At 44.2% G+C, this 23,782-nt stretch overlaps 1 protein-coding gene across 3 annotated transcripts in view; it reads right to left on the bottom strand.

Annotated features, from left to right (window-relative positions):
• The window catches only part of LOC308185398 (phospholipid-transporting ATPase ID-like), an 87,388-nt gene extending 63,775 nt beyond the window's left edge, over positions 1–23,613 (bottom strand). The window contains exons 1-2 of one of the 3 annotated variants that reach the window (XM_080573410.1): positions 23,503–23,613; positions 17,898–18,169 (exon numbers count right to left, since the gene is read on the bottom strand). The gene's annotated coding sequence lies outside the window, so the exon portion shown is untranslated. Of the gene's footprint in view, positions 1–5,630; positions 5,996–6,123; positions 6,359–17,897; positions 18,170–23,502 lie in introns of those variants that run through there. The other 2 variants (XM_080573409.1, XM_080573408.1) reach the window with 2 other exon arrangements.
• Positions 23,614–23,782: the final 169 nt, after the last annotated feature.

Genomic DNA, 23,782 nt, shown 5'->3' with positions numbered 1-23,782 from the left:
CGCTGTATCATTGCTCAACAGCACAGTGGGGCCACAGTGAGACATCTGAGGGAATCATGATTTATCTGAAGCAAGTTTTCTAGGTGACAGAATGATTTTTTTCCACTTTGACACTGCTCATGTTTCATGAAGAAAAAATTAAAGTTCTGGATAAAGAACACCGAAAAAAAAAAAGAGTTCCCAAGGACTTGCAAACACGTCACGCCAACAGAGACAAAACACGCTAACTACTCCTGTCTAATTTTAAAGCAGCACTTATTTAAAATCCTATCCTATCTGTGCCAGAGCAAGGAGACAAGTATAACAGATAACATGCCATATTTTGGAAACACACAGTTGTGAACGCAGCCCATGCCACTGCCTAAATGCACTCCTGATACATCATTGGACTGTGATAGAAAGGATGTTAAGGAAAACCCTACAGTCATTGCACCTGCCGCTCTGAGCAGATATTCCAGCCTTTGATTTCTGTGTGGATAAAACCATTCAATGATTCTGTGGAGGGGGCTTTGGGCAACCTGATCTAGTGGGAGGTGTCCCTGCCCTGGTCAGGGAGGGGTGCAACTGGGTGATCTTGAAGTTCCCTTGCTACCCCACAAACCGGGGCTTCCTAGAGCACCGTGAGCTGCAGAGCTGATAGTCAATGGCCTCCTCATGAGGCTGCAAAGGGTTGTCTGGCTGTGAGTATTTCACAGAATCACAGAATCATCTAGGTTGGAAGAGACCTCCAAGATCACCTAGGCCAACCTCTGACCTAACACTAACAAGCCCTCCACTAAACCATATCACCAAGGGCTACATCTAAACGTCTTTTAAAGACCTCCAGGGACGGTGACTCAACCACTTCCCTGGGCAGCCCATTCCAATGCCTAACAACCCTTTCGGTAAAGAAGTTCTTCCTAACATCCAACCTAAACCTCCCCTGGCACAACTTTAGCCCATTCCCCCTCGTCCTGTCACCAGGCACATGGGAGAATAGGCCAACCCCCACCTCTACAGGTACACTGCTGAACTCTGACTTCACTGTATCTGTCATGCCAAGCATGACAGAAGGACTATCCGCAAGTACCCCACCTGTGTGCTCAATTGACAAGGGATATAATTTCAGCAGAGGAAAAAAAAAAAAAAAAAAGAAGGATGTTTATATACATGGGGAGCAGAGAAGAGAAAGAGGCTATCAGTCCTCTTGCAGCAGAAATAGCATGAAACAGCTAATGGAGTTCAGATCTGCATCTCATAAACAAACACCTGAAGCTTCCTTCAGCTCTGACACATGGGTTTTGTTAATTACTGTGATTTTTAAGTCACCAGTTTCAGGCATGACCTCAGTGTGACAACAAGACTGCAACAATACATTAATTTGTCACAGAGTGCATCTTTAATTCCTTCAGTTTCTCGGTGCATTTGATTACGATTGCATTCATAGAACATCTTTGCTCAGCAGGAAATTTAAGTTACCATCATGGACAGATTGATACAGCACAAATATCCCTACAGGCTCACCATTCCCATGAAATTTCATCTTTTAGGGCCAACACAGTGGTAATTTTGCTCTATCCATCTGTACCAATTACATTTCCCTTGTGTTGTTTCCATCACACAGATTTATTACAACTGCTTGTTTAGCTAAAGCCCAGGAGTTATGAACTCAAGCTGACCTGATCCTCTGGGCAAAACTCAGTTCCTGGCTTGCCCTAACCACAATGCCACTTGAGAATGTGTCAGTATACAATGGGCACACACGCAATGACACTGAGGGCACGACACACCCCTATTGTGCGAAGGTGCACCCTTTATTTTCATTCTATTACAAATAATCTTACTTTGCTTCTTTGTTACTGACTCACACATCTAATCCCCATGCTCCTTCAGGTAGCAAACCACACACTGGCTGTAGCGTGCCTGTCTGCTAACAGCCTGCTTTGTGCCGGCACTCCTCAACACTTGCAGGTGCCTGTTGGCAGTCCCAGAGGTCACTGGACTTCTGCTGCGAGCGTGAAAACAAACCTAAGCAAATGCCCGTGGTGTTATCCCTTGTGGTAGTGCTCCAGGTCCTGCTCCTGGTGGTGTTAGTTGGCACTACTTGTGCAGCAAGATGGATTATCTCGCCTGACCCTAGCTCTGCGTATCTTTTAGTCCCAGGTCTTTTTCTTGGGGCTCCCAATCCAACCTTCAAGCTCCAATAACTTCCTACCTGTATCTATCAACATTCTCCCCCAGGCTATAAATATATATATATATTTTAAATATATATATATATTTTTGCCAGGTTCTAATTGTAATCGTAATTCACATCCCTGTTCACTTTTCTTTATGTTTCTATTTTTTTTTTCCAAATTTGACATTCAGTTTCCCTTTCAAAATTGTAACAATGGCTCTTCAGACTCTTACCGCTCATGTGAATTGCTTTGTTTTAATTTCCCTTCTTGCTTTCTGGAAAAATGATGTCTCTCTTATGTTTCATTTTTATGTGGCGCAAAGTACTTCTCAAATTTTGGTGAGGCACTTTCACAGCCTCCTATTCCTGAGTTAACCAAAAACCCATAAAGCATATGAAAACCTTCTTTAGTCAGAAGAAAGACAATTTTCTGCTTGCCTTCATTTTGCCTGGCACCAGCTGTTTTCAGATGCAAAGTGAAATAGTCCTTAAACCTCCTCAAGTTTTCTTCCACTGGCTGTGTCGGATCTGGCTGGCTTTTTTGCTGCTCCATTTTCTATTTGATTATTTTCTTTCACTTCTGTTTACTCCAGGTACCCCATGCTCAGTGATGAACTGCGGCCCACATTATTTGAGAGAGATCTTTATTAATCATGCAGTTCCAGCTCCTCTGCCTAGCAGGACACGTGTTACTTCCCTGTGTTTATAGCAAACTATAAAAAGCCTAGAACTTCTAACAGAAATAGAAATAGGCTTTATTATAGAAAGCCTAGAACCTCTAACCTTATAGCAAAAAAAAAAAAAAAAAATAAGTAAAAGGACATTTAAAACTCCGATTCCCACTTCCTGATTTATAGAGATTCATAAGCTACAAGTAAATTACCCCTTCTCACTACAGAAGGCTTTTGTACCTGCAGTGCTCTGCAAACCAACTAGCTATGGCTTACACTTCTGCAAAGACAATCCACCTGCTTTTTGGCTGCTGACAGCTCAGCTGCAGGGCTCTGAACACTTTAACATCCACGGTGAGAGAAGCTACTTGGATGGGGCTTGAGCAGGGAGGGGACGCTCTCTCGCAAACCAAGCTCAGCCTATTTTACGCCTGGGATACGAGAGCCAGAATCCAGACTTGGCTCACAAATGCAGCTGTGGTGCTCCTCCTGCATAAGAGGCAGGTGGACATGTAGGATTTGAAGGGACCACAACCTTATCGTAAACCATGGATCTCTGAAGGGGATTTAACAGCAGAGCAAAGGCGGTGCATGCAGTCTGGGAGTGGAAGGAGGCACCTCCTGCATCCACAGCAAGGAGTGGAAAAATAAGGAAAGACATGGCACAACTGTGATGAATGGAGAACAGATGTTCCAGATGGAAAATATGGCTGGTTTATTGGCTCCATTTCTCCGGGTGTGGCTACACAATACATCAGATTCAATGATAATTATGAACTATGAAATACATGGTGCTTGTGTTCCCAGCACCTTGCTTCCAGAGTCTGTGAAATGATCCACGCTAAATACAATCATTTTTGGAAGGGTTATTTTAATCCAGATCAGGGGGTGTGGTTGAGTACGGGCTGAAATTCCTGCCCAAGCAGTGGCTTTAGCAGATCTGAGGGGGCAATAAATTGTGCACTAGTACTAGAATGTACCCAGAGTCCAGGGAAGGTAGGCAGGAGAGCAAGATTTTTCCAATCAGTTTTGCCACTATGCATTGTGTGGTATGTATACAATCTAAATAACTGAAATAGCCCCATCCAGGTAAAAATTTAGAATGCATGCCATGCCTTCAGTCACCAATTTTCCATGTCAGGTCAGGTTTTGCACTTGGGCATGGTTTGTAAGTTTTTGTTTTTGTTGTTTGTTTTTATCTGTATTTAGCTGATCTAACAACCACAAATATCCACAGTTCTTAGTTTTTTTTTTTCCTTATGCTAAAGTATTGACTATCACACAAAAAATCCAATAGCTCAGTATATGAGAGGGTACATCCCAAGCACAGGGCTTTGTGACAGGCAGGGTTCAAGACCACCCATGCTGCAAAGTGCTCTTGGTGGAGCAGTGCTGTTAAATGCCACAAGATGAACCAAATCCAAGTCGCCAGGTTTTGAATACACATCACTGTAAACCGGATTTGGAGGCACAACTGGGAAAATACAAAAGGTTTAAAATACATTAGGTCCCCAAACCCCCTGTATTTTTTTTTTCCATGCCCGAGTTGTGTACCTGCTAAGGGGATGCACAGCATCAGGCAGTAAACCAGGAGGTCACCTTCGCTGCCGGGTATCACAGAGAGGGACACAGGGTTGGTGCAACGCTTGCTAATGCTCTGGCAAGAGCAACGCAGAGGCCTGGCACGCTTGGCATGGACCGGCCTCGTAATGTGCCACGTAAAGCCATGTTTGTAAAGGGCCTCCTTTAAAGGCTTGCTGTGTTAACCCTTTCAGCCAAATTGCTCAAATTTTGGTTCCAAAGAGTTCCAAAGAGCGTTCGCTTTCCCGTTTCTAAAAGGAACATTAAATTTCAGCTTTTAGAAATCATCAGCACTAATCCTCTTTAACATCAATGCACGTTAGCATTTATATTTCTATACCTCTCCTTACATCCCCTCGTGTTTGACCATCACAAAAACAAAACAGGGAGCACCCTGTCTCATACTGCTCCTGGCTCTGCCGGTGGGAAATGCCGAGGGCGAGTTGGAGAGCAGGCAACTGAAATGTTTGTTTTTAATCCCAGAATAGCGCTCTTTTAGGGCTGAAATGGGACTGGCCTGAATTCAACCATGAATAAGTTTAAGAAACTAAAAATGGTCACTCTTGCCCTCAGGGTTGACAACAGAAACAGTGGCTAGGGTTTAAATCTACTCACTTACTGCAAGGACTTTGAAAGGACCCCTGAAAACTCATCGGCTCATTAAACACCTGAAGGGGTGTCTGGGATGAGGTGAGCTGGCTATATTTGGGTTCTGTTCCCAGCCATACATACAGAAACCCACAAAACTGTGCACAGACCAGAATGCTACTACCCCCTCTGCTCAAATGCGCCAACGCAATTAGCTGTAATTGCCAGGAAGCAGGCTCGGTCTGTTATCTGCCACGTTTTAAAGCGACGATCCAATATCCTCCATCTGTCTTCATTAAAACACTCCTTACACTGACACCCGAGCAGCCAAAACCTGCTTTCTGGTCCTCCGGGTGCAGCGCTCGGGTTACGGTGGGCAGCCGAGCGGAGGGCTGGGGGCAGAGGCAGCCCTTCTCCCCCCGCAGCCGCCCGAACAAAGCAGCTTCCCCGCACAGCCGCTGCCACACGGCTCCGCTCGCTCCACCCAGAAGTTGATCATCTGGGTGAAAAACCTCAGCCCAAAGCACTCCGATTAAGCTTTGCGAAGCTCCCCGGGTGGCAAAAACGCAAGCTTTCTGCCCTGAAAGCTGACAGGGGGAACGGGCGAGATGAAGGGAAGCGCTCGACCTTACCCTTGAAGGCTTGCAAAAGTCACACCAACAAAGTTGCTGCCTTCCATAGCACTCGCACACGCTCCTCTGGTCTCATTCACACGCAGCTCTGTCCCCTCCCGGGATCAGCAGCTCGGCTCATAGTCGCGGTGAGGACGTTCATCTAAGCAAGCAAAAGCGTCCTGACGCTGCCAGGCATTGCTGGCTCGCCTCCTGCCCCACACAACCTGGAGCAGATCCGCTCTGCCATGCAAAGTCCCGGTAACTAAAACTTACTCCAAGTTCCCTACTTCTTACTTCAGTCACTGGGCTTGGCGCCTTGCCAAATCCTTCCTTTTTTTTTTTTTTTTTTTTTTTTAATTCTGTTTCCTGTAGATAGGCAGAGTGTAGCGGCTCCCTTTAAAATAAAATGCCCAGCACAATGTGCTGTGAAAGACCACAGCAGAAGTGCGGAGCACAGAGGGATGGGGCTCCCTGTGTGACACCAGAGATGACCGCTGATCTCCTCACCTACCTCCTGTCAGCGCAGAAACCTTCAAACCACGGGGGTAAAAGGGTCCAGCGTATCAAATTGCCTTAAAAAAGGATGAGGTTGGTAAGGGATCCATCTCCCAGCAGCAGCCCCTCTCTGTAACACCGAAGCCAGTCAGGGTTCCTTACACCCAGAGAAACCGTCCTACAAGCCGATCCCAAGGCTCCACCTCGTCCACTTTCCAACAGCTGTGAGCAGCAAAAACTCTGCAGGGAGAAAACCTCATAAAGCACGATTGCATAACTCAACCACAGGGCTTCCTCCAGCCCGTCGGAGGATCGCCTTGGCGCCGAAACATCAGGGTTTGCTCATCCCTGGCAGTGTGACCTCCCCGTGGCTGCTGGGACACGTGCATGGCCTCATCACTGTCTGGGGACCCTCCTTGCCCTCAGCAGCCTTCAGACCTTCCTGCTTGTTCCCCTCTCACCATGAAAAACCTCAGTGTTTTTCCCCCAGTTATAGGGCCGCTCACAAGAGAGTGCCCCCCTAGATGCCAGTACCAACCAGGTTCACTGCAAAGACCAAAACCAGGCCAACAGCAACGTTAATCCGTCTTCATGCTTCTCTACAACTGTGGACTGTAATTATTCTGCGATCACCCTAAGATATGTCAACAGTAGTGTCTGCCAGAAACATGCCAGTTCACTGCAGACAGCAAGAGAAAGTTTAACTTAAAAGATTTCTACATGTCTCTCTCTCTCAATTTCTTCCTTCATCTAATGTGTTTTCCCACTGGATTTATGTAAATACTGCTAGAATTAATTTCAAGCCTACCCACAAATACTTGAATACATTGATCAGCCAATTAATTATAATAACATGATAGTCAAAGGTTTGACAAACAGTATTTTCTGGAAGGTGAAATTTTCTGAAGTCCTGCCATGAAGAAAAGCATTGGAAGGCCCGGGATGCTGCACCAGCAGTACTTCAGTGGTCACAGAATGATAAGCGCAGAGTGGCAATGAACAGAATTAGCAATTTCTGAAGGAAAAGCAAGAGCCTGTACCCCTCTGCACTGGGGGGTTATCCCATCTCCTCCGGCATTGACTCCAGGGTTATTCTTCCAAGTTACACCTATTTCAGACAATGTTCATTTAATGAAATTCCTAATTCCAACAAAAAGGATCTACACAAAGAGCCAGTGTGGGATGTGGTGTACAGGACTGATCTCCTCTAGACTCAGGACATTTTCAGATGATTTTGAATTGAAAATCATCTAACTCAAAGAGGAATTTCCCTTACACTAGCCATTTCTCATGTTCTCACCACCCACAACCCATTTCAACAGCAACAGACACAAGTATCACGTTTTTTCCTGCAATGAAAAGAACAAGGATCTAGATTAATTTGGCTTTCCTATATATTTGGAGAACCCCTTGTTCTTGCTTCATTCTGTAGTTTTCTTCCTGCCTAGATTCAGAACTTATTTCTTTGCTGCTCTCTTTATAGGATCTTGTTACCACATTGACCTTGGACACAGTCGTTGCATCCTTTCTAGAGATAGGTTCATCTCCTTCCTTTAACATGAGGGTGGACTCAACCATAAAACCAGCTGGCCTTCAGGCTTGTTGTTTAGACTTTAGAATAGCTAAAAAATTAGGTAGGATGTTTTGTTCTTCATGATTTTTCTTGGCACTGAAATCCACTCCATTCACATCGGCAATGACTTTTTCCCCTCTGCTATATGCTCCCCATGCGTTTCAATGGGCCTACTCATGTAAGGCAAGTTCAGCACATGCATAAGCACTCAGAAAAACAGGAGTCACTCTGTACTGACCCATCTCTGAGATACCTTGTCCTTGCCCTACACTTTGGTCCCTGGGAAACATCTTCCCAACAACCACATCACTTCCTCCTTTGCCAATTTCTGAACTCATCACGGAGGGATGCAGCCTGCAAAGTAAGTTGTCTGGATTTCAGTGCCTATGTATACGCACTCCAGGTGTTTGAGCTCCCATTGCAGTCAGTGTGGTTTGGGCAGAAGTTCAGCTGGCCAGCTGCAGCAAGGCAGCAGCAAGTTTGCTGTGAGCCACTGACGTGGGAAGGAGGAGCTCACTCTGCTGCCTTTCCAGGAAAGGAGAGCAAGTGGCTCCAAACCATGGTTCTTCATCTTTGAGTCCTCCACTTTCCAAGCTGGCCACTAGTCACAGATGGCTGGCGTAGAGCAGGATGGATTTACATTCATGCCATGAAGAACTTATTTCGGCACCACAGCAGGGAGAAAGATTTCCAGTCACTCAGCCTGTTCTGGATTTCAGCTACAATCAAGGGGCAAAGCTCAGGACTTAGTGACATTGGCATTTAAGGCATGCCTCCTTCTTGGCCAGATCCTATGTTCCACCAAAAAGCAAAGCTGAGAGAGCAGTTGACCTTACCTGGAAAACACTGGACTCAGACATGCCTGTTGAGTTGGAAAGGTTTTGAATGGCTATCTATGCCCCTGAGCAACCAGAGAGGATAACTGGAGGAGAGAGAACCAGGAGGGAAACACACCCTGGAACACCTTACAGAGCAGACAAACTAAATGCTAGGCCCTGGGAGAAGCCCTCCCTATGCAATGCAATATTTAAGACTACTTTCAACCTGTCTACATTTCCGACCATCCAATATAGTTCAAAATGGGCACTGATGAGCTTTTTTTTCTGTTACTGTCTTGTAACTCCAGTCTTGCCCAAACTGCAAGGTGTGAAGCTTGACCTGCTCTACCATGGTTGGTATCTCTTGCCGCAGAGCCAAGCTGGGCTCCCCCCACACCCCAAACCACGGAAATGTCCAGGGACCATTTCCACCCAGCCCTATCATCTCCAGCTCCCAAAACAACACAAGCTTTGCCCATACTAAGTGTGGGAGTCACAACTCCAGAAAAGCCTTTCTACGTGGTGCCAAAGGGTTTCCTCACAAACCCCCAAGGGTCAGCCCTGGATGACTGACTGTCCTCCCACAGCTTGTGCTTTCCTTCCCATTCCTGACCAATCCTGGCCAACAAGGAGGTCCTTGTGTAGTGGAGGAATAAGGAGTAAACCTCACTTTGGGGCCCACTGTCCTATTTGTTGTCATGAGCACCTACAAAGGCTGCAAGCGTTAAGATGGGCATCTTGTCCCAGACAGCCTCACTGAAAGACTTACCATCTTGTTCCTATTGAAAGTTGGGTGTAGGATACTTAAGAAACATAGTACTGATAGGAACATTTTGGGACATTAATGTCCACCCCTTGAATTAAAAATACAGTGTAGAAAGAACCTGTAACATGCAATTTGCAAATTGCTAGAGGACAGAAAACACCAAGGCAATGATAAAGTGAAGAATGAAAGACCAAAGCACCCAAAATATGTTGTCACAGGTAAGGAAAGGTGTAGTGTAGTGACAATGTCCTTGGTCCCTACAGAGGAAGTAGCAGGTTAAAACTGTCCAGATTGGACAGCATAAAATCCTAAATGTTCCTGCTTTCATGACCAGACTGTGGGAGGAAAATGAAATGGGCTCAGGAAGGCAATCTCACAAAGTGACCAATTACTGCACAACTCTCCTTGCCTGTTGGGACCTACCCAACCACATTCATTTAACTGCTCTGCCAATGAACTGATGAAAGTTCTGATAAACTGGCAGAAATTCAGCATAACTCTGTTTGAAGGGATCCTCTGGATTCCTATGCACACACACAGTCCTTGGGTGGGATCTGAAATCTGGGGCGCAGCCTCAGTACAGCAGGTTCACGCAGCAATATTCCCATACCTCACTGATTATTCCAGCACTTGGGTGTTGTAAGGTACATGCCCAATGGAAATGGTCAAAAAATAGTTTCAGTGGGTGTGTGCAGGATAACATGACTCGTACTGGTCAGGATGCAGTGGAGGGCCACTTATCTGCAGCAGGTAGAAATTCCCCTTCTCCATCAGACCCCTGTCCCAGTACTCTTCGCCTTTAACAAACAACGATCCTCTGGGGAAATTCATGAGAAATCCACAAAGGTGGAGCCTCTTGCATATGAAGGGAGAGCAGCAGCTTGCTCTGATGACTATTGATCTCATCTTCCTGGCACTAACACCAGCTAACATGATACCTTCTTGATATTTTAAAACTGAAATTAAAATAGTTTCTGTCTTTCTTCCCTTTCACAGCCTAAAAGAGACAGAGCAGAGGTGAAAAACTTCTAGCCAAAGAGTGTTTATATGGGTTCAGCTGTTCATATTGCATTGAAGAGGAGATAAAATTTGCATTCAGGGAATGAGGCCCAAGATCAACCTGTCCCTGAGGTCCAGTTCCTACCAGATTTGGTATCTTGCACTTACAAACTCCTCCTGGCCAACAGTTTCATTGCCCTGGTTGGGAAGGGGCTGTTGCAAGAGTGGAAGTCTTGCAGGGACCTGAAACACCTGCAGTGATCCTGTTAAGGGATTCGAAGCACACTGAAATCAGTAGGAGCTGACGGAGATACACCTGGCACAGGATTGTATTCTTGGGCTATAAATCTGCGTCTCTTTATTTGCTGGTGACACAGCACATGCCCAATTGCATGGGGAGAGCACGGGGATTAATTAGCAGCAGCCCCAGATGTGTCCACGCTGCTTTTAGCACATATTTCCTAATCACCTTCAGTGAACTAAGTGGAATCCCGGGGGAAGGGGGAGGAGGGGGGAGATTGGGAGGTCTTGTTAAAAGCTAATCATGCCTACATGAATAGAAAAATCAATAGCTGAGGGCAAAGCAACAGCCCAGCCTGTTAGAGCCTCAGATTAAAGTGCCCTTTGTAACATGGGTATTACACAAGACCTCCCGCTGTTACTTGCAAGGCAGTAGATGCCACAAACACACATCCTGTATCTGGTGGCACTTCAAAGACTGTCACATGCACGCTCCTCAGACACATCAAAAAAAAACACAGCTCATACCACTGAGGAATTAGGATACCCCCCGATGGGACTCTGTGCTTGATCACACAGAGGGAATCCAACTCATGCAGGGCGAGCAAAAAGCCTGGGTATTTTGGAGTCTTCCCATGAGCTGTGCTTAGGGGAAAAATGGGTTGCACTCTGGGGAGAAGCAGCACTTTTGGTACGGTGTGACATGACCCCAAGGGCTACATAACGGCTGTGAAACATTTAATCTCCTCTGGTCTCCCAGAGATGCTCTAGCCCTCGTTGAACTCATACCAGGTACTGTCTATAACCTCTGCTGCAGTGGGACAGTGAGCACTGGTGCCTAAAATGTGCTAAGAGGGATCGGCAAGAGGGAGGCAAGGGCTGCAGTGGCTCTGCACTTCGGTTTTCCAGCCGGTAATCACAGGGGACACATCCACTGCTCTGCTCAGGCTGTTCCGTGCTGCAGGGCAGCTCCATCCCCCACTGCCACCTCGCTGGGTTTCTGTACTAAGTGTGCGTGAAGGGGATGGGAGGTTCCTGGATCTTCAGGGGACAGATAGCTTCTGTATGCCCTACAGCATCACCCAGGGACCTGGGAGTTATTTGCTTAACCCCTCACGGTTATTTTTGTGTATTGCTCTGACAACCAATCATCCTTCACATGGAAAACTCAGGTGGCACTGCGGGAGGATTCCTTTAAATATCATGTTGCATTCACTATGTTCATAAGCACTATCAATAGTTCCCAATTAAATGTACCATGTGTATGTACATCTGCACTGTCTCTTTTCCAGGTTACAATCACATACATCTTGCCAAGAAAAACACTGAGGCAACCTGCTGCCTTGCATGAAATTCTCCCTAGCATCAACGATCTTTTATATATTTTATATTATCATTTTCAACATTACATCTTTGTTATGCTAGCACTGAAAACTGAGACTGGGTGACTTCTTGTCCTATCCTACCTCAAATTCTGTGAGCTCTGAGAAGAACAAGGAAACCCCTGCCTTGTGGTCAGGACCATGTCAGAAAAAAAATAAAAATCTTATTAAACAAGAATTGGCGCCCCTCTGAAACATCAAATTTTAGCTAATTATCCAAAGATCTAAAATGGCTGCTCTCATATATTATGCTAGCATAAATTAAATAAATGAATAAATAAACCACCACATTGATTTCCCTGGAGATTTCCCCAAGGAAACTGTACGGTATTTTTATCAACAGCTTGATAAAATGCAACACCACCTTTGCAGTAAATAAGCAGCACACAACCATGGCTCTGCCAGCATGGCCACTGCACAGGCATGCCAGGGCCTGGCACAGGCAGCCTTTGCTTTTATTCAGTGCAGCTTTTTTCATGTTATATTGTTCCCTCCTGTGCTCTCCAGGTGTTTAATAGAAACACATGTTCCTCGGCACTCAGACGGCTGAGAACAAAGGCCTGCATTATTCTCACCTCCGTGTTTAAGCAGTGAATTCCCGCTAACTTGAATGGAAGTTATGCATGTAAATCCCTCTGCAGCCATATGAAAGAAAGAGAGGAATAATCTGATGGGTGCGCAGGGCCTTCAGGGTGTGATTGCAGAGTTAATTATTCTCCCAAAAACTCTACAGCAATTTACAAAACCTTGGATGGGGACAACACAGCAAAACAATTCAGGGACTGGGGTGCACACCCATGGGTGCTGGGGTACAGCTCTTGCTTAAGGTTAATTGTGTCCATTGCTCCTGTTGGGGTGTGATGCAGCATCACAGAAGACCGTTATTTTAAAGGGGATATATGGAAAAGGAGGTATTTAAGAGAGGTATTTATTATTAAGAGAGGCAGGTATTTAAATTAACCCCCTTATTGCCAGGGTTATGATTTTTCACACCATGTTTTTTTTTCACATGCTGCTCACAGAATAAAACTAGTTGTGGACCCCATAAGAAGAGGGGCATTTGCTGCTTCTGATAGTGATCAAGGCTGTACCAGTATGTCTCCAGAAGGCAAACAATGTGCAGCCTGAAGCTAGGAATGTGCTAATGAAGGCATACAGCAGAAAACTTAATCAAAGACTCGGAGAGACGAAAGGGAATTAAGTAAGGTATCAGCAGTACGGTGCAGAAATGAATGTCTAGTCAGGGGAAATAAAAGGAGTTTTCTTAACACAGAAATAAACAGCAACAACAAAAAACAAACCCAAAACAAAACAAAACAAAACAACAAAAACAACAACAACAAAAAACAAGAAGAACAGAAAAAAACACAGTCCTCTGGCTTGGTGTGACACAGAAAGAAAAGCTCAGCCTTTGCTCTGTGCCTCCTCTCCCCAGGGAGGGGGATAATCTTCGGATTACCCTGACAGGACATCCCAACTTAAAATAATAGGGGTGGAAGCTGTGTTTAGGTCAGTGCAGCTGATGAGAAGCAGTACTCCTATGCACAATCTTCAGGGTGTGTTTTGTTATTTTAGCCTCTTTTTGTGCCATGCTCCAACATTTCCAATTCAGGTTTTTTTTTGTTTTGTTTTTTAACTTCCTCACAACCTTGACTTCTGGCAAGCGACAAAGCACTCCTCATCCATGCGGGACGTGGCAGATCCCAAGAGCTGAGCACTGCGGTGCCCTGCCCATCGCCCAGCTCCGGATAAGGGTACCGGTACCCTCAGCATACTGCTTAGGCTGGTTCGACATCTGCTATTGCAAGGCTTGTGTGAAGAAGCATCTTCTAAGGACTGGTAATATCTGGACACATTCCCTGGCATGAAGCAAAGTGCTAGAAAACACATGTAATCCCTAAAGACCTTTGTAACAATGGTGTAATCAGAACAGAATTAATGCCCTGTGTGGGTAAGCGCGGGTTGTAATTTCTCTTAGAAATATCAAGATTGGATTAGCTTTGGGGGAGAGAGCGGTACAGAGATGCAAATAGCTCAGACAAAGGTCTGAGTGTTTCTTTGGATGTCATCTGCTGATCAGGGAGTGTCTGCCCAGAAAGGCACTGACATTAATTTTCTCCTACAGTCAGTCTGCTATTTTGGCCATGGGAGGAAATGTAGCATAAAACACAAAGAGGCCAGACAAAAGCAGTTTCCCAAACAAATTTTTGGATCATATCTGGGAAAAGAGTTACACCACTCCAGGAAAAAAAAAGGAACTCTGTAAAGCAAAAAAAAAAAAAAAAAAAAGCAGCACATATTAGCCTGCCCAGCCCTCTTGTAGCACAGCTTTACAGCTAGGGCTAACCAGAAAGGTTCCAGAGAATGACGATCTCTGGCAAACAGACAGAGTCAGAAGTAGTGTCTGGCCGCCAGCTGTACCTGGGAAACCTCTCTGTTATGTGGCAAAGTAGTGGGTAGGTTGTCTATATGTTGAGACTGCCAAAAATGTGTGTGATGTGAGGCAACCGTGCCAGGGAGGCATGAAATTTAAATACACCAAGGTGTATATTGCTTCATTAATCAACATCTGGAATGGCACTCTAGCGTTGATCCCAATTATATATTAAATATTATTTCAAAAGTTTTATAAGTCTGAAATATTTACACAATGCATCTGTTGCTCAGAACAGCTCCACAACAGACCCCAGTGTTCAAAGGCTGGAAAGCAGGCACAGAAGAAAGATATTCTGCGTTGGATCTGTGTGATGTCTACTGACCCCTTTATAGTTGTGGTTGCTGCTGCTGCATTTCAAAATCCACAGGCTGCCTCCAGCATTTACCATTCATTAGTGGTGGAAAGATTTGAATGAGCAGTTTCTTGGAGGCTGGCTTCAGTCTGCAGCTCATCTTATAAGTGTCCTACAACTATGATCAGGTCTGTCCATTTTTGGTACATGTTTCTAGTCTTGTTTGTTACTGAAACAAGAAGGGGCCTCCCTAGAGCCTCTTACAAGCATCCAAAGGAAAAATACAAATACAAATACAAATACAAATACAAAAAAATAAAAATAAAATTAAGGAAGGCACTTAGGGAGAGTAGGGTAGAGTAGAGTAGAGTAGCGTAGAGTAGAGTAGAGTAGAGTAGAGTAGAGTAGAGTAGAGTAGAGTAGAGTAGAGTAGAAGAAAAGAGAAGAGAAGAGAAGAGAAGAGAAGAGAAGAGAAGAGAAGAGAAGAGAAGAGAACAGAACAGAACAGAACAGAACAGAACAGAACAGAACAGAACAGAACAGAACAGAACAGTTCCATTGGAAGGGACCTAAAAAGGCCAAGTCCAACTGCCCAACCACTTCAGGGCTAACCAAAGGGAGCAGTGAAGGCAAGCTAGCAAAAGTAAGAGGATACAACTTAAGAGGGTGTTAATCAGGGTGGCCATGGCTTACAGACTTGCAAATAAACATGAATCATCAATTTCTGTTTGGATGACAGCTCCTAGAAGTTACAACTACTCAGGAGGAGATGCACGCCTGTCTGGATGACTTGGTTATGGGAGAGCAGCCTTCAGGAGATGTGGGAAGTAGGAAGCACATCAGCCATCCCACCCCGGTGCGGAGCTGGAGCCTTTGGGAAGAAACACTCAGAGACAGAGAGTGCCTCCACGTCTACAAGGGCACTGCACCACTGACAGAAGGGTCTAGAAGATAATAGCAGGGAGAGCAATCCTAATCAGGCTACAACACAGCAGTCTGTTGAAACAAACCATAAGTTAAGCAAAATAATTGTTCTCACTCCCCTCATGGCTGTATCCATATCTTTTGTACTGTTATAAAGCCACCAGTACAGATTTAAGATGGAAAAGTAAACTGAATCTTATTTGTCCAAGAAGTGAAATGGCCAGTGGAGAAAGTGTTGGCAACATTCCTTACAACAACAGCAGTATAAATTGCACAAAACAACAACTCTTATCAAAGGGCAGGGAAAAGAAAGTGACGGTCTCGATGTTTAACTAGTGGGTAATCCAGGTGGTCACTGAAACCACAACCTGTAGTAGCTACAAGTCCCAGTAAACTCAGGATAATGAACAATGGAGCAGGTAGGAAGCAATGGATGAAAGCATAACGCTGAATTACCTACAGATGGGGGCAGGGCACAGAGGCCCCTGGGTTGTATCAGGGAAAGTGAAAAGGAGCCTTGTTCATCTACAGGCTGCAGTAATTGGCTTTGTCCATAGGGCATGTGCCCGGTCTTGACCTTGGATTCACTGTTGTGTTTCCCAGCCTTGGTGGAAGACTCTCACACTGCTGTTCTCCATACAAGGAAAAGCAAAGACCGTGATCTCCTTGCATTTCCTCCTAACAATGGTCCTGCTTGGGATACAGCTTTGGAAGCACTGGCAAACTACACAATTCAACTTTTGAGATGGAAAAATCATTTTCATATCTAAAAATATCACCATCATATCACCCTACACACATAGAAGAATCTAGTCCTGCTCCTCCTGGAGCCAACGCTGAGCACATGCAAACATTAAGGGGTCCTAGGCTGGACCCACAAGTGTAAAGGATCAGACAGATCTCCAGATTAAGCACTGTTACACCAAGTGCATGGCAAGTGTGCCTCCAACAAGCACACAGCAGTCTCTCCAATGCAGTGATGGACCTTCCAATGATGCTGGAAGCAGATTTCCAGCCTGACTTGAAGTGAGTTACTCTCCCAGCAAAAATGCTCTACTTTGATATCAGCAAATTAGCGTGCTCCTTTCCTTTCAGTAACTTTTTTGCTTAAGCCTGGAATAGTGACTTTCAGTAACGCTAAAACATAGTAGGTTGTGAATATCCTAAGAATTAGAACCAAAGCTAAAGTGCAGCAAGTCACACATTTGACTAAAGAGAGAGCCGCAGAGAGCTTTTATCACTAAGAAAAACAAGGAATTCACTCAAAAGGAAGTAAACAGCCTCTCCTGTAACGTGAACCACAGGATATTTTGCTCTGATGGTTTGCAGCTGAGTAACAAAGATATAAAGAGTACCTCTATCACTGATAGTATGGCCTTAACCTTTCCTTTTAATACTATTTTTGAAATAAATTATAATTTGCAGAGATATACATAAAGGTTAGTGCAGAAAGTTAATTTTAGCATATAAAAAGTCCTCTCCCTTGTGAACTCATTTAGCAAATCTCATGCAGGCTTCTGTTGGACTTTTGCTTGTGTCAGGATACCCAAATTGTCATGTGTAGAGTGTCTTACTTCTGGGCTAAAAGTCAAAATAGTATTAAATACGAGGGAAAGGCAGAAGATATCCTATGTCAGATAAGACAGGATTCTGGGGGAGAAGTGGCCATTTTTCTCTGTAGTGCAGAAGAAACTTTGGATGTGTTTCATCTAACCAGTTCTTCACATTCATAGTCTTTGGGTGTCCACCAGTTGGCCTTCTAGGCTTACACCCTCCAGTTTTAAAGTCAGGAGACCATTTATCACTTACTGTACAACAGGCCAGCAAACAACACTCATTAATTGACTCATCTCCCACTCTGAGCTAGAGCACGTCTTCTCTGGAGCCAGTTACAATGCAAAACCTCTCCTGATGGAGGTAAGATGTTCCCATTTTTCATGTCTTCGCTGTTAAACTAGAATGCAGTTGCCATCAGCAACGACAACACTGAGAACATTTTAGGTGTAGGCACACAGAGGAGAAGAGGTCTGGATCTCCCTTCAGGGAGGCAGAAGAGGGGCCTAGATCCAAAGCCAGCGAAACGAACATGTGCTTTCCCACCGCCATTGGAAAACTTTGTTAAAGTCTCGCTTCTGTGGTCCAAACTCCCTCTACTTCTGTTTGTCACTCACACAGTAAAGCTGGCACTGCATAAAGAAAACTTAGGCACACGACCTGTTCTTCTCCAGACCCAGCATTTACAGGTGCAGAAAAATCCAGTATGCAAAAGAAGAAAAAAACAAACACACAGCAAAAATACCTGAAATACAGACACCTATTCAAGGCTTTACTTCTCTTCCAGAAGAAGAAATTGGCCTACCTGGCTGTTCTCTGTCGTCTTTTCTATCTGAAGCTGTTTGCCAAGACAAGCAGAAGGATTGTTTTCAGCACCACACAAAAAGCTGCGGCTTCTTTTAAAAACCCTAGAGGATTATTCAGCAGAGCATGCCAGGCTTCTCCCCAGCGGAGCTGCGAAGCTCGCTAGGGAGCACCACGCTTTCCAGGATCTGGAGGTAAACCCGCGCAGGGACAGGCTGAATGTGATCCAGGAGCTGCAGGATGTCTCGGTGTGCTTCGTGTACTCAGGAATGGCTGCAAGAGAAAAGGCAAAGTTCCCGAAGCCGTGGGTGGAACATGGCACTGCGTTGCACTGAGTAAATAAAAAGCAATTGATCCTTGGACTTGGGTATGACATCAGGTATTAAAAAAGGTTTATACCATAGGCAGGACTCTATATTTCATCTGAGAGTAATGCGACCTTAAAACCCTGCTTGTGCTCATTGCTGCAGCCAAAGCAGTAGCCAGAGACGCAAACAAGACATTGTGCTCAACTTTGTGCAGCCAGCAGACCTATTTTCTTTTCACAGGTTGAGTATTTCAAACATAAAACATGTTTTTTCTCAAAGACTAGACATTTCACTACCTCCCATACGGACTTACAAAATGTATGCAACTTCAGTGGCATAATCAAGTATTTGAGGGGTTTATAGCCCTGAGTATGACAGGATCCTGATGCAGGCTTCTGGCTGCCATGCTTATGCTAACAAAGCACAGAGGTTCAACTTCTGACACACAATTATTTACTTCAGTGCCCTATTTATTCTTTAAAAAAAAAAAAAAAGCAACAAAAATAATTCTGAAGTAGAGAAGAGACAGAGCTGGTCTAAAAAAATCACTTAAGCACAAATGGGGTAGTATGTAATATGAACACTTAAGATTTAAAAAAAAAAATATCTAAGTGACATTTATCAAACCATACCAGCATTGCAGATTTTCCTGCAATTTCCTGCAATACAAACCCCCGTTGCTAACTCACAAGCTTTGATTTGCTCCTGTGGGCTGTTTTTCCACCTACTTTTAGGGCTGATGACATCTTCTGTCTGAAAAATTCAGAATTAGTGTCAGGTTTAAATACATTAAAAAATACATATATATTTAATGTTTACGTACCTTGCAACATGCTAAATTATTAACATAGAAGGCTTTTTAAAAGGTACTTCACATCTCCTTAACCATCTTGTCTGTTTGGTTGGGATTTTTTTGTATGTGGTTTGTTCCCAGCTAATGAAGAGACTTGTCTGTACCACTACTCTTTGTAGCTTTTTTCAAATTAAATTCTTTGGTTTTCAGTGCAGCAGATAGGATTACAAACATGGCAGTGAAAGCTTACTGCTTTATTTAACGTTCTCCCAGCAGATAATGGGCCGTGGTTATGACTAATAGGTTCATGCAAGCATTGAAAGAAGGAAGGACAGCAAACTGAGCAAACAGTGAAATGAGGCTCAAATCCATCCTCGCACCTGTGACAGATTCTGGGCAAGTCACTTGTTACTGCTTTAACTTCTGTTTTCTTATTCATAAAAGGGAATAATAATTCTTTACTTCCTCAAGAGATCAAGTAGGAGGCATCGAGGACTACGAGGCATTTAGAAACACATTGATGACATCTCAGTGCGTGAGAAGTGTTAATCCTCTCAGAGGTAAAAAGAGCATAAGTTATCTCAAAGTCCTGGTAAGAACAGTTTTAAAAAAGGGACTCTTCACCCTCTCTAGGAGGTAGAAGTGAATAAGCTTTTCTCTGCTCACTTTCAGGTTCTAGCACTGGTACATCACACTATTTTTAAAACAGAAAAATGGTTTCTAAAGGGAATAAAAAAAGAGAGAGAGAGAGAGAGATGCCACAATACAGCAGGATTCAGTTAATATCAATACTAACATGCCATCCTCTCCTGCTAGCATTTTGCCACCAAGCAGTGTGCCTCTGAGTCTGCATGCTGGTAGGAAGACTTTTACACAGCGTTCACAGTCAGTCTTGGAGGATACGCAAAATTACAATTCTTTCCTGTCTGTGCTGTTTTGGTCACTAAAGTAAAAATAACTTCAAATTAACAATGGCTAATAATTTAGAACTAAAAGTACAGCTTGAGATTAAAGCTTTCACTGCATGAGAACTCCTTTTGTTTGGAGTTAAAGAGCTACTGTTTAAGAATGATGCAATATTTCAGGGGGAAAGAAAGACGTGCTGCTGCCTAATGGAAAATCATTTTGCAAGAAGCACATACACAATTTGCTCCTCCCTTAACTTCCCTCACTCTTCCCCAAAGCTTTCTTGCAGAGAAATGCTTCCAAAAGTTGTTTTTTCCCTTCACAAAATACAACATAGCAGGGAGCGTTCCCCATCTTCTGCCTGTCTCCTTCCAGGTTCTAAACCATAGGTGAGATTGCTAACCTATCTCCCTTGTCCTTTGTGAATACAGTCTGTTTGTAGAGACCTACTGAAAGTATTTCTCCATGCTGAAGTTCTGCTTTAGAAACCTCCTGCTGTGTTGTGGCTTCCTCCTATGGCTGTAGTGTGCTGGGAAAGGGATGTGGCAAAGGACAGACCTCTAGTGATTTCTCACGGCGGTTCCAGCAGTGGGGGCACCAACCTTCCCGGAATGAGAAAGTTCAGCGTAGCACTGGTAGATGAAGCAGAAGAAAACGAGGTTTGGTGCTCCTGCAGATCCAAGCAAGAAGGACAAAACCACTCTAACTGATGACTGTCCTAAAACACAGATGCATCCATCAGCCGTGTGATTTCACCCAACATTTTGGACAAGGGCCAGCCCTTCATTCTCTAGGGCCTGCCATGCAGGCCGCAAAGACAGTGCAGTTTGTCAGTAATATATAACTGAATGCCTAAGAACATGTACCGGTTGAGTGTGAAGAGAAATGGGCACTTTGAGTTAAGGACGCCTTAGTTCAGAGCTGTTGGGTACAAATCTCCCTGCTAACAATGTGGTTATGCCACAAACCACTAGCGCAGTTTCATGAGACGTTGCCTTTGACACGAAAACCACCTCCAGAAGCTCCCGTTTGTCCACATCCTCAGACTGGGAGCTGATTTAGAGGAAAGAAAAAAAAAAAAAAGGAAAAAAAAGTACATGTTTGCATTTTCAGTCGGGTTGTTTGCCTTATCTGCCTCCCTGCCGCAGGCATTAAGACAATGTCAGCACAATACAAACAGTGACAACAGAGCTTTTCAGCAGCTGAGTTCAAAACTTGGTCGCACAAAGACTTGTGTTGGCACAACCCATGGGATAGTGAATGCAAGGGTCTAGGTGAGGTCAACTTCTTAGTTAGCCACTTTTATGGCTGCAGCCTGTGTCTCTTGGAAGCATGTAGAGGCCATGTTTGAAGCCATATGGCAATAATATCAGCTAAAAAGTCACCCGTGAGTGCCTAAAATATGGGCCAGAGGGTGGATGTTACAGAAATGAGGGAAGATGGGAACTTTTGCTGTTGAATATTCAGCTTGACTGTTTACTGGAAACCCAATTTTGTGAAGTGTAGTTGCAACAAGGCAGCTTTAACTTGTCTTCAAAGACATGATCCAAGTCTCTGGAGGGAACTCCCATGTATATTCAAGACAGCTACCCAAACTCACTCGCAGAATTTGAAAGTCTCCTACAAAGAAATGTGCCAGCAGATGCTTCCTGACATTTAATGCTAAACACTCTCTAATGAGGCTATAAACAGCCCTTCACTCCAAAACATATGAAGGAGTAGCACAAGACCCCAGGGAGGGAGAGCTCTGTAGAAATGCAGCTATTGTTCCTGATTAGGATTCAGGGAGGCCTCTCCGGCATTGTTAATTCCGGCTTGATTTGTTCTAAGGCATGTGTCAGATGTTTGTTGTACAAACAGACTCCCTGGTGCTTGCACCACGATCAAAAATAAGAATAAGACACGCAATTAAAGAAAGTGTCACAATCTGAGTCTAAAAGAAGCACATGTCCATGTAATCGTTACAGCCCACTGCTGTCATGAGAGCTTCTGACCATAGCTTCCATTTTCACTTTTGCAATAGTGTGGTTGTCACCTTCCAGTGAATTTCAGGAAGATTTATGCGCCTACTTCCCTTTGGCTGTTGCGAAAAATCTCAGTTTCCCAGCAATTTGTTAGAATACCAATGACGAGACCTTCAAAGTGATAATTCCTGAGCCTTCTGGAGAAATGGGAAGTTTCGATCATGGCTAAGTACCCACAGAGAAACCTTCCAGTGCTCTGAACTATCCTATTAGCAGTAAAAAGTAGAGAACATTACAAGAAAAGAACATTAAAAGGCAAGAGAGACATATTTATAAAATATCAGCTAAGGAATAGTAACAGAAAAAAGCCCTGTTCTCAATAGGGGTGAAGCTCAGGTCATATCATTAGAGGTGTGCCAAGGCTTGTGCAAGCTTTATGATCAGGTTCACCTTCACTTTTCCTGTGACTGAAATTGCCATCATTAACACGATCGATACTTAAAATCACTAACGTTACAGGACTTTGAACTTACAACAGGATAATAAATTGGACTTTCACCCCAAGCACCTAGCTTTGTGGAAGCAAGTAAAAGATCACAAAATGTGCATTAAACTTAAATACACAGGCACTCCTACAACTAGAAACATTTAAAACATTATTATAAGTGATCGCTGACTTCTGTCTAGCATTGTCCATCCTGAATTAGAGCTTTAAAATGTTAAAAAATACTCTAATGTCACATCAATTACAATAGGGTTAATTAAAAGCAACGTAGTGCATAAGCGATGAAAATTCTTATCCCCCAAAATGTACAGCTCTGGTGTAATTCTGGGGATGGCAGGAATGTGAGAGCATGGAGGCTGCTCAGGAAGGGTAAGAGGTGCACAGATCTGACTCCCTCGCTCTCAAGGGGTCAGCTCCACCTTGAAGGGGTTTTGCTGATGAGAACAGGCTCACACACAGTGACATCCATGCTAGCAGAGGAGAAATTTTGGCAAAGGACTTCCAGAAACCTACTGGTTGCTGGTTGTTTCATAAAGGTTTAGGCTCTTGGTTACTGCCAGTGATACTACAGGGGCCTTTGTACTGAGGCTGCCGAGATTCTGAAAGAGGTTTTGAGAGGGCAAATTAAGCAGGAATTATGTTTTTTTGGGATTTTTCACACATTCCCTTGTTTTTCTGAGCAGCTGAATAGTTTCCCCTCTTCTCTGGGGACACTATGAGTTAAGCCAATGTCACAGACATACCTGAAAGCCTCTGTTCTCCTCAGCAACAATATTTAGGTTTTTGAAAAGAGGCATCTGACAAATAAGAAAAGGAGGAATAATTTTAACAATGACACACCCAAGGACAGTTTAAATACACAGTAGAGTGAGTTAAAAAAATTTAAAAGAATATTTTGTTAGCATTGTTTCCTCATTTCCCTACAGGTTTTTGGTGTTCCTGAGTATGTTCCTTGCACGCCGGGGACGCTGTTGAAAGATGCAAATTCAAAACCAATGTGACGACTCCTGTGATATCCCCTAGCTACCAAAATAAACCTTTGGTTTAGTTTTGCAAAATCAAGCTTCCTGCTCTCTCCCATCTCCTCTCAATAAAAGATAAAGGCTCGACTTAATAGGTGCCCTACTTACCTAAGGCTTTGATCTCTTGCAACTCTCCGCTAACAGAAGTTGGAAATGATTTCTGAAAGAGCCTCAGCACGTGTGAATTCACAACCCAGAGAGTTACTTCGCTTTCCAAGAGGGCTGGCTTTAGCACTGCGTCACTTCAAAGGAAAGAGGGGAGCCGTTTTCCCTGTACCACTCCATTTTCCCTCTCCGCTGCCTCTGGACGCCGTCAGCCGTGGCACCTGCGATGTTTCTCAGGACAGGCCCCACACTGAACTTCTCTGAACCATATCCAGGGAGGGAA

This window comes from Anser brachyrhynchus, assembly GCF_964034855.1.
Source record: "Anser brachyrhynchus genome assembly, chromosome: Z".
NCBI lineage: Eukaryota > Metazoa > Chordata > Aves > Anseriformes > Anatidae > Anser > Anser brachyrhynchus.
This window is presented reverse-complemented; position numbering and strand designations above follow the sequence as displayed.